This window comes from Haliaeetus albicilla, chromosome 4, assembly GCF_947461875.1.
Source record: "Haliaeetus albicilla chromosome 4, bHalAlb1.1, whole genome shotgun sequence".
In the NCBI taxonomy this organism is placed as follows: Eukaryota; Metazoa; Chordata; class Aves; order Accipitriformes; family Accipitridae; genus Haliaeetus; species Haliaeetus albicilla.
Window position 1 is genome coordinate 339,778 of NC_091486.1, and position 15,360 is coordinate 355,137.

At 35.9% G+C, this 15,360-nt stretch overlaps 1 protein-coding gene across 6 annotated transcripts in view; it reads left to right on the plus strand.

The window, feature by feature from the left end:
* The window catches only part of BAZ2B (bromodomain adjacent to zinc finger domain 2B), a 164,789-nt gene that overhangs the window by 51,877 nt on the left and 97,552 nt on the right, over positions 1 to 15,360 (plus strand). For 2 of the 6 annotated variants that reach the window (XM_069780547.1, XM_069780548.1), the window contains exon 3: positions 13,502 to 13,577. The exons of 3 other annotated variants lie outside the window; for them this stretch is intronic. The gene's annotated coding sequence lies outside the window, so the exon portion shown is untranslated. Of the gene's footprint in view, positions 1 to 7,852; positions 8,129 to 13,501; positions 13,578 to 15,360 lie in introns of those variants that run through there. One more of the 6 variants, XM_069780549.1, reaches the window with a different exon arrangement.

Here is a 15,360-nt window from a genome sequence, read left to right on the forward strand (position 1 = left end):
GGGACTAACTGGGTGTCGATCGGTGGGTGGTGAGCAATTGCACTGCGCATCACTTGTACATTCCAATCCTTTTATCATTACTGTTGTCATTTTATTAGTGTTATCATTATTAGTTTCTTCTTTTCTATGAAACCGTTCTTATCTCCACCCACGAGTTTTACTTCTTTTCCCGATTTTCTCCCCCATCCCACTAGGTGTGTGTGTGGGAGTGAGTGAGCGAGCAGCTGTGTGGTGCTTAGTTGCTGGCTGGGGTTAAACCATGACACATATTTCATATGTACAGTAGATTTGGATATCTTAGAGTCTTTCTTAATTGTTTGCATTAAGACTGTATCCTTTAACAATTCTCTATATTCTTAGGTCCTGTATACACTAGCTTGATCCCTAATAAAACCATTGATTTCAGTTGTTGTAGTATATGGCTTCAAAAGCCTATAACATCTTGTAGAAGATGCTCAGTTGGACAGTTGACCTGTATTACAGGGTAGTAAGTCATTGTTAAAAGTGCTAGCATTTCACAACTATCATCTGCCAGCCATACTCTTTAGCCTACTTGACAATTGTTAGAATTATAGAAAGCAATCACTGTTCATCACAGAAGAAAATGACCCAGCATTTTCAAGGGTCAAGGTTGTTGCATTAGAGTCTCTTCCTTTCAAACCCTGGAGGTTGTATAGCCTTTGCTTTCAAAGGTGAGCCCACTATAATGAACTGTGGCTCTATCTATTCAGTTTGGATGGCTTTTTTGCAGAAGGACAAATGCTTTGTAATTGAAACAGAAGCATTTTTGATAGCGTGTGATCAAAAACAGTCTTCATGCATCTTTTTATTAGGACACTGTAATGCACGAATAAGAGTAAGACTGCTTCATATGACATATGCCTGGATGTTTATATCATGTAGCTGCATATCGTTAAAAGTGAGAGAAATGGAAGGAAAAGTAAGGCCATGTGTTATATGGTTACAGCTTTCAAAGCTCCCAATGACATAAGTGAATTGGAGCACATATGAAGAGAGTTTATGGAAATTTTTATGCTTTCAATTACTTATCTAGCTCATTATGTCCAGTATCTTGATGGTATTCTTCCTGGGTTGTATAGCGACAATTTGATATGACTGGCTCCAGGGATGGTTAAGTCCATTCTCAGACATTTCATTATTTTTCTCCTCTATTTTTCAGTGGTCTCTTGTGCCTTCTGTTTCTTTGGTGTTGTGATGGCCATCGTAACTATAGAATGACTGAATGACTTCCTTATGCCCTGAAGATAAAATGAGAAAATAAATCACAAATTACTTTCATTTATTCCAAAGGAGTTCTGTATGCAATTTTGGTATACTAAAGGTAACTAACTAATTGGCGGTTTGTCTTCATGGAATTAGGATTTTGGAGTGTTAGTTGAAAAAGAAAGGAGAAAAACAAGCAAAGAAACCCCCCACACAAAGAAAAAAAACCAGCCCTACCAAACAAGCCAGGAAACATTTATTTTGTACTGTTTTGTATTAGTGTTTGGTATGCCTTTGGAGCTTATCAACAATAATGCTAACTTGATAGTGGCATTATAGCAACAATAGCTTATTTGTATTATTTCAATTAAAAAACTCTGTAAAATGAGAACAGTGGAAAAATTTAGTGGGCTGTGTTATTAGTTTTGATAGTTTTGGGGTGAATTCAAAACATAGTTTTGATACTTTTAGAGCTAGGGGTGTAAATAGGTTGCTTTTTATCTATGAAGTATAAGACAGCATATATGCCCCAAAACCAAAATACGGTATTAGTATAATGAGAGAAAAATATCTTTTAAAAAACTTCTGTAATGTTTTAATATTTCTGGTCAGCTCTGAGTCGCAGAATAAATAATTCCATTCAGTATTCATCTGTCTTCAGTAAAGTGTTTTGTGTAACTGATATGTATACTGCATGCTTATACATACTGTTACTGAACTTGCTGGATTGTTTTACTGGGTTTCATGATGATTTTGCATGTTCATGTAAAGCAGTCACACTTTTATTTGTGTGATGGTTCTAAATTCTGTTCTTGTGTAATCATTAGATAAATATAGAGGCAATTTTTAAAAATGTGTTGTTCTTGTATTAAATTCTTGAATTAAATGGTGTGCAACTTTAGCTGTGAAAGTATAGTTTGTTCCAAGTGACACCGTTTTTTTATTAGATATTCCTGCTGTTTTACAGAGAAATAAAACTCCTTTGTCTCTTTAGCACCCATTGATTTTTCTTTCAAGGCTACATTAAGAAAGCTGATAGAACCCATGCAATTAGAATCTACTTTTAGCAATAAGTAGAGAAATAAATTTTGTAAATTAAAAAACTGTTGTACATACAGTGTTAACAAAATATTTTGCAATATTGCTGTACTTGAAGCAGTGAAACTAGGAGTAGGACAAGATACTGAAAGGTCGAGGAAAAATGAGAAAAAGAACAAACGATGCAAAAAGAAAATGACACTGAGGTCTTGGTTTAATACATATGTATTCCAGGTTGATGGCTGATTTCATTAGCAAATCTCATTGTTATGCAATGTCTGTTCTTCTGCAGCAAAATGAATATTGTATTCTCAGAGGGTCTTTGAGTGTGTGTATGTGTATGTTATGATGATAGATAAAGAATATATATTTATAGTTCTAACCTTTAAGAACTTATGAAAAATCTTTATGTTCTGAAAATAATTTTATATTTCAATTTTCCAATAAAAAGGTACATTGTTATTTTTTATGGAGAACAGCAGTTTAACCCTCCTTCTCTGTGCATTTCTTTGCCGTGTTTGCTACCTATGTGGTCTTTTCCCCCAAACCTTCAGTTTGACTAAATAACAGTTAATGCTGAATTAACCATCAAAATAAAAATTTAACTATAAGAATATTGGTCTCTGTAATGCTTTTTTAAAATGGCTGATACTAACGTATATAGAACATTGAAACAAACATCATCTCAGTTTCAAATCTCATCAAACTCAAATCACTCTTTATATTTTAATAGAATATACTGAAAAATATTGAAAAACTGTTTATTGTAAGATACATCAACTTTATTATGAAATGACATGATTTGGTACATAGGACAATGTGTTCATTAGGATACTGGTGTGCTTTAGTTCCTTTTGTTTCCATATTGCTAGTTAAAACTACTGTTTCTGTAATATTAAGACATTTTGATAAACACAGTATTAAATATGAGAAGGAACATACAAGAAGGCTTTAGTGCAGGAAAATGAAAGTGCACTAAAATTATTTAATTCAGGTATTTTCCTATGCTCTTTCAGAATTAATTCCATATATAAACTTTGTGGGGTTGAAATCTAGTAGCAGATGTATGAAATGCTAGTAAATAAATAATAATCTGGGCTTATGAATAGTTTTGTGATTAGTTCTAGGTAATGAGCCAGTATGAAGAACGCTTTTGGGCACTGTCATAATATAAAGAATAAACTAGTTTCTGGGTTTTAATTTGAGTGACTTTTACATGCCTTGAAACAATTCTATTCTTATTAGGGTTTTGTTAGGGATGTGTTTAATAATAGTAGAATATGGCTGGCTCTTTCTGAGTGAGAGTTCTGCAGTAGCTCTTGTGTTTATTCCAATTCCAAGATAACTCTTTTAAGGATCAAATTGATAGATGAAGTGTCCATGCGTTTGGTAAATAATTCAATGAGGACCAAAGGGCCTTTAAAATGAAGCTAAATCACGAGCAATATGACCAGTATATGCAACCAGAATATGGAGGAGGTAGAACAAAGGGAAGATTGCAGCCTTGCTTTTCCCCATGGGAAGGGGAATCCCCTTTCCCTTTGCTTCGGTAGGGCTATAACAGTATAAGGATGCAGATTACTTAGTGTCAGCTGATGGGTTTCAAAGATTGGTTGTTTTAGTTGGTTTTGGTGTCGAGAAGCTAATTGAAATGAAATAATCTGTCTGTTGCTGCATCTTAATGTTTTCAAATGTGGAGACCAATTTCAACATCTGGTGGTATGCTGTGTAACAGTGGAACCCAAGAATGGTCTCTGTGCAGTAGCATATGTGGGGAAAAAATTATATCGAGCCTTGTGAATGTTGTCAGAATCTAATTTATAGGGACACAAATAGGACTTGCTTTGGTATGCCATTGTGTGAAGGGCTCTTGGGAGTAAAAGGTGGTTGAGACTTTTGGCATAGTCTGAGTATGAGGAGGAAAGTTGGTTGGTTGGTGTGTCCATCCAGGTCTTCTTCCTCCCCCATCTTTTGTAGTTTAGTTGGAGGTCACTTTTTATTAACTTGTTAATTTTTCTTGAGTAAAAAGATGATTTATAACTTTTGGTGTCCCACCCCAGAAAATTATTTCTGTAAGTAATGAATGGTCCCTTTTGTCCCCTCCTTATTTGTCTATGTAGCTAGTGTCAAGGAATTCCAGCTAAAATTGCTAGAAGCAAAAGGTAGACTAATACTGCATGTGAAACTTTTAGAAATAAATGTATTGATTTAATGCACTATGGAGGTGACTGCGTGGAGTTGATACTCTCAAAAAACATTGCTGCAGGTTGTATTCACAGAAGATGCTGGATTTAGGTATTGTGTTTATATTCGTAAATATTTACCATTTTAAGCAAGTGTTTCTGCTGTGAAGTAATCTGTATTTCTTGCAGCAGTTTTGGTATTTGCATCAAGGTGTGATGCAAAATACAGATCTCCGGCTTTGTTGGTATTCACTAGAGGTTTCACAGAGATTACATGTTCTCAGGTGAGCATAAGCAACATTCATGGCTTAACTGCTTTTATATTTCTTTATCACAGGGTAAACTATGAAGTTTTTAATCAAAACTTATTTTGGAATAGAGCTATCTGAATGATAGAGGTAGTTCTAGATAGGCTCCAGTCTCTTTTTTGGGGTTGATACTTGTTTTTTTGATACAGTGTTGAGATGATTCTTACACTCTGTAGTGGTATGATTCTTAACTTTTTGAAATTTCTTTGGCAGGAATCATTGTAGCACACAAGGCTCTGTAAGAAGCTGTTTTTGTGGTTGTTTTTTTTTTTTTTTTTTTTTAAATAGTAAAGTTTTCAGGATTTTGTATTTTCTTTATGAGCATAGATTTAATTCCCGTGGGCTATGTTTGAAATCTCAATAAAAGAACACCTCAATATTTTACTTGCTGTTACTTTATGTATTGGTTTTAAAATATTTTTAATTTTTTATTTATTTATTTTTCAATACCCTTATTTATAGCTAGACCCTTATTCAATACCCATATTTATAGTTAGAATTTGTTATATAGAAACGGATACTCCTATTTAAAAAAAAAAAAAAATCTCCCAGAAAGACAGTAACTGTTCAGTTGGGCTCCACAGGTTGACTCTGTGCCATTTTATGAGTGCAGTTGCTGATGTATATTTAAGACATAGCTGGAGTAGTGATTTATTGTATCATGTTTCAGTGTCCTCTTAGGCCTGTTTTATAAACATAATTTTTTCATGGAGCTTAGGTGTTGGGATACCAGTATTTGAGTAGCCTGTAGAATTTCTGACTGAGAACATTAATTGCTGAATCATTATTCTTATTCTCTTGCTGACGAATGTGGGGGTTAACTAATGGTTGCACTGGTAGAAACAAATCCCTGCTTTTAACATCTTGTGCAGACTGTTACTGGTCAAGGTCTGATTCAACCTGGAGTTCAGAAAGTAAGTATGGAGCTTCTGTTTGGCTGTTTCCGATGTCATATTTTTGTTTCCCTCTCCTTCATTGCTATCTCAATGGAAAACAGCTGTTCCCCAGTAAATATTTTTCATATTGAGCAATATGGATTGAAATAATTTTAGAAAAAAATCATCATTTATGAGCTAGTGTTTTAACATGCAGATCTAGTGTATGTGATTCTCCCTGAGTCATATAAGACTCAAAGTCATTGTGGCTGTATTTTAGCATGCAGATTTCTGGAATTAAGAATAATTCCCAGATTGAGATTTTAGATCGTGATCTCCTAAATCTTGTTGTGAGAGCTTGTTTGCAGTGATACTAGTACCAAATTTACCCCGATTAAAAACAACATACGTTGCTTTTTAAAACTATTTTAAGACTACTGTGAAGAGTTCTGTTGATAGTCGTCTTTGCAGAAGGCTTTTCTCATTTGATTGTTTGGATTTTTACTGTTTTCTTCAGAAACACTATATATTGTTTGACAAGACTGCTGTTTTTGTAAGATGAGTAACAATAGAAAACCAGATGAATGAAATGCTGAAGTTTTGATGTGGTTTTACTTAAGGGAATGAGTTACATCCAAGTGTTTGATAAGGAAGTTATGGCTGTACTAATTATAACAAGCACAGCTTGCCCAAGTCCTACTTTGGGTATTGTTTTGGTTGCAGAGATCCCTCTCGTTAACGTATCTTACCTTGTTTGGGAGACTGTGATGGCAGAATAACTCCTTCATTGGCACAAGCTGCGTCTTCAGTAGCAGTGTTTGCTGATACAGATACACCCTTTCATATTTCATGACCTTTCCAGTAATGCCTTCTGTATTTTTTTTCTCATAGCTTTCCTTTGTTCCTTTCTTGAGCTTAATGTCAGAAATGGCTGCAATGTATTTATAACATCATTACTAGAAACTTTTTTATTGTTCTGTTCCTCGATTTGTTTATTCAGACATGTTACTTTGGTGTATTCCCTAGGTCGTCTTGTTTCATGCTGCTGAGTTTCAGAGAGAGGGAGAATTAATTGATCGATCCATTCCCCTCCCCTGCCCCCGCCTTTGCATACTTCCTGTAGTATGCAGATAATCTTTTTATTGCATGCTAAAGTTTAAGCCCTTGTACTGTTGTTTTAGGGCACTGTAGCAGTTTCACTTGCATCAGCCTGTTGTGTAGTAAGTTGACTGTATTTATCCCTTAAAGAAATTCTATCTTCTGTCAGTGGACTGAATACTTTGTTCTAGTTGCTTAGGAGTAGCAAGCTTTTTCTTCCATTACCCAAGAATTTTTTTGTGGGGGTTTGTTTTTTCTTTTGTTCCTTTTAATTTTCATAGTAGCCTAAGGCCTTCTTGAGTTCCACTGTGAACATCTGATATTTAAACTGGAGCTTGTTGAAATTAATTTTTGGAAAGTTTATAGGTAGGAAACAACTAGCTTTTCTCACTGGATCACTGCCATGTGTCTACTCCATATGTGATTAACTTTTTTGAGGAGGAAAAGTGTTAGGCAGTTTAAAAAATAAAAAAGTAATTTGAATTTTTTTCTTTTAAAGTTATTCAGTAAGTTAATTTGAATAATTTCTGTCCTGAATATTGTTAGTAGATTTCTTTAATAGTGCTTTTGTGGAGATTGATGCTTAAATTCTGAACACAGTGATTAGCATTTTTTTTACTCAGTTTCAGGGTTTTCCAGGGTTGATTCAGGTTATCATTTCAGAGCACCTTCTCATACCAAAACAACTTTGTGACCAGTTCGGTCTGAGGTGGGGGTGTGTGTACATAAGCATCGCTTAAAAGAAAATAAAATATTTTTCTTGGGCTTTGCTTAAAAAAGAAAACAACAAAGTATGGCATTGATGACTGTGTAACATTGTGGAAAAAATTTCCTTCATGGTTCAGTTATTTTTATGTTTCTGCTGCCTTGTTGCCTCATGTAATTAAAATACAGATACACATTTTATTAAAACTGCATATTCCATCTAGGTTGGTTTTGGTCATGTGAGCATGTGTGTTTACTAGTGATCTAAGTGCTCCACCTGCCTTTCAGTTTGTTTACCAGGAAATCAAGATGTGTAAACTGCAGGAAGTACTATTTGACCCTCTCCGACAGTATCTCATTACAATAATTGCTAATCTCTGAATAAGACAGCCATGTTTTGTGTGTAACACAGAGGGAGATTGTGGTAGATTTTAGATGCTTCCTCAAATACAGCTTTGTAAATGCTTGCTTGAATTTTGTTTTCAGGGTAGCTTTTGACAATAGACATCTGGCGACCTTTGGGCTCAGCAAAGCTCAGGCACGATAGCATGTGTTCTTTCTTCCTTCTTGACTGAAAGAAAAAAAAACCCACAAAACAAAACACCAACACCAAAGCCACGGCTTGTTGTTTTGGAGTGCTGTCATTGCTCTGTAGCGACAGGATAATGGCTACTTCCTGATTAAACCACTCTCCACAGTAAGCTGTTAATGTTCTGTATTTATTCTTCTGTAATGCCAAGTGTTCGGTCCTTTCCTTCTGTGCTTCCTTCCCTCTTCCCCTCCCTCCCTCTTCCCCAGGTTAGTAGTTTGAAATGTTTATAGATTGAAGAAAGAATATATAGAGTTGCAACTTTCAATTTTTTCTATGTTCTAAGATAGAAAACTACTGCTTTTTTGTAATGCTTATCTGATAGTAGTGATGAGCAAATATATCTGATTTGCATGAGATTTAAAAAAAATTAAAGTCTATTTAGGTGTTAACTAGTATTAACTATGAAAAATTCTGATGAATACTCATTGGACAAAAACAGTGACATAAAATGCATGTGTTCCATGCACATTCTGAAGTATTGGTATTTCATAGCTTATTTTTATCACTTGCAGAACTGTTTCGTGTCTAACAAACATAGGCTGTTTTGTTTTATTTGAAAACTTTTTGTCAGCTTTTCTTATATGTATAGGAAATGTTCTCCTTCTGTATTTATTATAGTTGATGTGATTTTTTTACTTCAAGTAATTTCTTGGCTCTTGCTGGTGAGGACTAGGTGGGTGTGACAGCTACCACTTAGTGCACAGGTCCAGTTTTATTTTGCTCCAGAGTATCAGTTAACAGATTTCACATTGTAAAACAACGATTACAGTGCATTTTTGGTTTTAGTCTGCTCTGTTAAATGGGTCTACAAAGATTTTTTTTCCTTAAGGTTGGTCTTACCTTAACGCTAGTGTAAATAGCATAGAATTTGCAATAGCATTGCACGTGCCATGATAAATGTTACTGAAGTTCTATACCGGATAATACCAATGCACAGTCTTCGTTATTTTGTGAAAGTTTAGAAAGGTGCTAAGTAAAATTTTGCAGTTCCAATATAAATTCATATTAAAATAATATTGTTCTTTTGGTACCAAAGACTTCTTGTCCATGTGTTTGTTTGTTTGGTGGTTTGTTGGGTTTTTTTTTTTTTTTTTTGGTAGCTAGTTAGAGAATGAAAAAAAACTGGTAGTGAATTCCTAACCAAAATCATTGTTGCTCTTCAAAATGTCCACTTTTTCTGTTATTGTATCTTACTATGGAAATAAAATGATACAGGTACAGTTTCATTTAGTAACAGGAGGTATCCACTATATTCACAGATACTGGAACCAAAAATGAAATCTGGAGAAAAATTATGATTCCGTTAAATATTTTCAAATTAAATAGCCATTATTAAAGAACTTGTAAAGTAGACAGCATCTATAAGAAATCTATGTTTGTTCACACTATGAGAAATGTAAGTAGGTGAGGAACAGAGACTGTTCCTCCAGCTTGGGGTAGGTAGAAAGAGGTTTTTGGAGATGCTTGACCCTTTATTTCACATGGGTTGTTACATACAGAGAAACGAGTATGGACAATAGAGTGGCTAGAATGTGTAGATACAGGTCTATTTTGAGGGGAACAGGGCAGGAAAAATGCTATGGGGAAGAAAAGAAGAGGGATTCAACCTACATTAATTTGTTAAAGGGCTTCTCAAGTGGTGGTGAAGACCTGGTATTTGGAAACTGTTGATTTGCACTGTTTTTTTTCTCCCAAAATACCCATGTATTCTGAGGATTACTGAGGAATGAGGGCCAGTCAGCATTCTGTATGAAACTATGATCTCTTCATGTTGAGAGCATTAACTGCAAAATAAAGGTTTCATGGGATAGCCTTAGGTTTCTTAGGTGTGCTGCCTCCCTTAAAAGCCCCTTAACACTGGCTATTTAATTTGAAAGACCGGTGACCTGGAGTACTGTTCTAGGCTAATCCCTCTTACAAAACAAGATTCCATTAAATTTTTTTAGTAAAATACCAAATTGCTCCTGTTGCTAGATAGAATTTTATATAAATTTCATGTTCGAAATATGTTACAATAATGCTTGATATTGACAATGTCTAAGAAATGTCCTAATTTGGGTGCCAGCAAAACATGCATATTGTCTTCCAGCAGGCTTGCACTCCCTCACTGTCTAGCTGGCTTCTTGTACCCCGGTCAGTTTTTTCTAATGTCCTACAATCCTGGTGTTTCAGAAATGTTTTGTGTGATATCTTTTTGCATAGTCTGTCTCTGTAGAGGCTCTTAAACTCAAAGCTCGGTGCCTCACAGCTGAACTTGTTGGCTCAAGCTTCAGTTTAGCTTACTTGACAGAACTGGATTCCTGTAAAACAGGAGGGACAGCCCTGATGGGTGCTGCTGGAGCTACTGGTTTGTGGGCTCCCTTTCAGTTCATGTCTGTTCTGTGTCCCACTGGGAGAGGGAAGTGTGGGGGGACAGCCGCAGTTGAGGGATACAGCTGCTATTGCTGCACAGAGAAGGGCAGATCCTAATCCAGGGTGCAGCCATAGGTCATCGCTGTGCGCTTCTTGTTGCCATCCTCTTGAAGGGAATGCTGTGTGGCAGGAGTTGGGGCTGCTTAGGCTTCCTTCTCCCCGACCCTGCAAAAGAGCTACAGTTTTATCTGTTACTCAAATATGGCCAAGTTGTACCAGCTTGCCTTTGCAGAATGCTTTTAAGTTCTGATAGAATGGTTTATGGGAATACTGTGTATCATTCTTAATTTTTAAATGATTGCCAAGCTTTGCCAAGAAAACAACACCTGATACAGCTGAAATGGACTCTTGTATTATAACTAGTATTTTTTAATAGTGTAGGAAGATGTAATGTGTAGCATGTGGCTTTGTTAGAAGCCTGAAATCTAGATATGCTGACATGTACTTTTGTTTTTGTAGATGGAAATATGGATAGTTTATTATCTTCTTTCTCTCTAGTATGTGGAAATAAAAATGCAATCTGTCAGGTTTTTTATGTCTAACCACTTCCTTCAAGTGTGTAAATAACATTGAGATGTCAGATTTGCATCTGCTTGGTTTGTAAGAGTAATATTGTGAATGGATAGTCTTCTGACATGGTAATAGCTGCTGTGGCTTCTGTTGAGGCTTGGTTTTATTTCGTTGTATCTTAAGAACCCCATTATTATTCCTTCTGGTTACTATGTTCAGGTAAACTTCAGTGGACTCTTGTTTTGTTTTGTTTTATTTTGCTTAAATGTCTCAAATTTTTTTAAAGATCATAATGCCTCAAAACTGGAAGAAGCAATGAACAAATAACCTATGAAAATGAGGGTGGATGCCAATGATGAAGCTGACTTAAATCAATGGGTAGTATAGCACAGAATACTTCCTTCTACAGTTGGTTCTGGGTTTCCAAAGAACTACGTGAGTGGAAAAACATGAAAATGTGGAAACCATTTATCTGTGTCTCAGCCTTGCTGCCTCAGACTGTTAGTAGGAACCATTGCATTTCTGCTGGATGATACACAAGGTGCTTTAAGAGTTCAAAACTGAGGAATTAGCATGCCTCAATGATAAGTTTTTTAGTCAAGGTGCCAAAATTCACTTAATGATGTGACAGGCCGATGGACCTCTTTGCTGTGGTATGGGCTAAAACTAGTCTTTGCTGGCATTGGAGAACTGAATATACCATTTAGATGTTTGGCTCTTTCTCTTTTTGTTTAAATGTAAAACAATATTAATATTAGCATAATGAGACTGAAGTTTGGTGCTATTCTAAAACAAAATTGGGACCTAGTGCAAAGCCTGAGGCTGATAATAGGTACACACTCAAAAGATTTCTGCTGAATGCTTTTCTGGAACTCGGGCTTAATATCTAAGAACTCATTTCTCATCAGAGTATGGAGGTTGTTTTAGTTTCAGCAATTTTTCAAGCAGTAAAATAGTATCTTAAATTCTTAGGATGGAAAATCTGAAGAAGTGGCAGCTAATGCAGACTCTAGACCATTTATTATCAAGGAGTTTGATTAACATCCTTGCCCGTTCTTACTTGGAGTACATGAGTTATTATGGTAGTCTGTAAGTTTAGGACTGCAGGGTAAAGGAATCCTTTTCTCTGCATCTTTATTCTTTGAAAGATTTACAGGGCAGTGCCCATGAACTAGTTCCGAGTTGGTTACTTTGACTCATGTGGCGTTCATACACACAAATAGATACCTGGGTTTGTAGTTATTTCTTTCCAAAATTATCCTTCCTGTAGCTTATGTTTTTAAAGTTTAACTGTGTGGATTGACATTTTCTCTGCCACTCATTTTTTTAATGCGCTTTTTTCCCCACATGAAGCAAAATAATATCAGGTGGGCAAAATAAGTTGTTTGTAGTGAGTTTTTTGGAGAGTTTTTGTATATGAATGTTAGAGCAGATACATTAGGTTTCACAAAGTTAGCCTTTATTTTAGTGCCTTCTATTGTTCTTCAGCAAAGATAGGCAAGGTTCAGTTATGGAAATGCTAACCAGCATGTTTGGCACAAGCATGAATTTTAACACTTTTGAATTCTAACAGTTTCCAGACAAACCTGTGGCAGCTTTTGCCGTCAAAGGTTCAGCTGGGCACTTCCTCTCTAAATTTTCTCAAGCTCTGTTGATGTCTGTAATTGGAGCTAAGCCTAGATTTTGAGCTTGAGGAGGTGAAGTCTGGCTTTTGAACCATGGGAAGAGGTGTACAATACAATGACTAAACTGGAACTAAGTTTCTGAATGACAAAAAGTTAGTAGAAAAGCAGTAACTCTGCTTCTGACAGATTGCAAGTCAGGTTTTGGAAGAGCACAAAAAAAAAGGGCATTGACTTTAGCTGTCCCAGTTTCGAGCTTCTTGGCCACAGTGTGTTTTTCTCTTTTGTATTGTATTTCCTGTTTAGTTCTTCATCTGCTCTGGGACAGTTCAAATAGAGTTAAAAATGCTTGAAGTTACTATCTTGTGCGAATGCACTGCTATATATGTTTATTGGTAGCAGATTAAGAAACAGATTCTGAGATTGAAAAGAAAAGATTTCTTGAGCTATTAAGCAGAATTTATTTAAAATAAATACATACTTTACAGAAAGATGGTTGTATGTTTTAGGGATTTTCCTTAATATGAGTTGAGTTTTAACAGATATTTTGAACACTGAATATCTATTCAATTAATGTAATGTTTTATTTGAGACCTGCTGTTTTCAGAAAATACAATGCTCAAATACAGAAATGGATTAGAAAATTGTAGACGGATCATACAATGGTCAAGAATACCTGGCTGCTAAGCAATACTACTTCATCCTGTTTGTTGACTCTTTAATAATACATGCCATGACATAATACTAAAGAAAGTTCATGTTGAGAGCTACATACATAAACAGTTGGTTTCAGAGTGTAACTATTAAGTTGATTTAGAAAACAGTCTGCATAGATTGCTTTTCTGTCTTTTATTGTGTTGATTTGGTGCTAATATGCAGTTGTTAGGAGAATTTACTTAAATACAGCTGAACTGGAATTTTCTTATAATTCTAGGACTTCTAAACATATTAGAAGAGACAGAGACCATCCTCTGGCACCACCCTCCTCTTTTGGAGTGTTAGTCTAAAAGGTGAAGTTTTTTTCTTGGTACCTTTTTTTTCAGTTGTAGAGCTGGCAATGGAAAACATTTTATACAATACTAATTACAGTTATGAGGACTGGAATTTTTATGAAGTACAAATGTAAAATACCACTGTAATTGTTTGACAACAGGCTTTCAGAACTCATGATAAGAAATCTAAGCTTACTTTCTTGAAGGTGCACATAAGTTATCTGTTATTTGAACTCCATTCAGTTGAGCATAACAGTGCACAATATGGATATTTTCACTGGGCATTAATGTAAACTTCTTTTGTAGATAATAGTAGACGGTTAGGTAATAGACTGTTTTATACCATGCACACACATTGAAACCAAAATAAGAATTAAAAAATAAGAGAACACTAGTTCAGCTCAGTAGATCATGTATGGTAACTAGCTACCTTAAATACTTGTTTCTACTTGCATTTAAAAATAAAACACGTAATGTTTCGGTCAAATGTCAGTAACATTTAGAACTATGTGTAAAGACTTCAGTGAGTCAATTCTGTGTTTATTTAAAAATCGCTTATTCTGCAGATAATCAGGCTTAATTAAAAGTGCTTCGCTGAAAGAATAGCGGTTGCTTTAATGTCCCAGTCCTTGGACAGCTGCTGTTTTGCTGCATGAATATTGTCAGGTGAAATAAAACAGAACAAAATGTTGGAATCCTTTATTTTTCCTTTTTTTCCAAGCTGTTTGTCTTGAAAAGTCAGATGCAAAATAGCTACCAGTAATCTTTCCTGACTGTTTATAGGACAGTGCAAGAAACTGTCACGGCTTATTCAGGTTTGCTTCATGTTGATAAATCAAACATACCGATGGAGAGTCAAGGAGCTCCAGGAGAGATTTTCATGGGCTGAGCTCTCTGATGCACTAGGGACAGTTGCTCAGGCCCTACGGCACATGACTGCAGTCCTCGCACAGCCATCAGCAGGGCTTCTGGGCCCCTTTGCTTGCTCCCCCATGAGCTGCCTTGTCTGTAGCCGTGTCTCCAGCGCTGGCAGAATGGGTCATTGGCACTCCCTCAGTTGTAGGCAACAGGTACAGGTGCTCCCCACCTGGAAAACGGCTAGTCAACACTGACAGTTAACAGCTGACAGAAGCAAAAGGCTCCTGATGCCAGCTATCACTGTTGGCAGCAGGCCACCAGAAGTTCCTAGAAGGTGACTCCTGAGGAAATTTTCCCCCAAAATTCCCTGAAGAAGCAACCTGGTTAACTGCTGCAACAATTGCTCTGCCTCTGTCAGCTGCCTTGTTTGGTGCACCATCATAGGCAAGGTCAGAAAGCTATAATATGGTTTATGGAGCCACATTATGTATGTGACTTTCACCTGTTTTCAATTTCACTTTAAAAGAGATTATTTTTGTAATTAGTATTCCTTTCACTGTTACTTACAGTATACAACTGTGGGTAAGAAAGTCTTCTTTAGGCTCAACTGAAATATCATTCTCATTTTTCAAACTGTTATTTTCTCCTTTCTTCTTTGTAGAGAAGGATAAGGAGAACAAAATTAGGAGGTAGATATGTTACCAAGTGGCATATATCTAGATATGAACATTAAAAAGATTAGAAAGTGCTGTCCTAAAACCCTGGTACATGAGCTACTGTTACATGGTAATAGAAGTTAATTATGCTCTTTCCCTCTTACCATTCTCAATGGTGGCATTTACCAAGCTAAAAAAATGTTGACTGCAGGACACTCCAGTGTCATCAGTCTTGAAAAAACTTGTCAGAATTATCCCGTGAATAACTAGGTCACTTAAAAGTATGA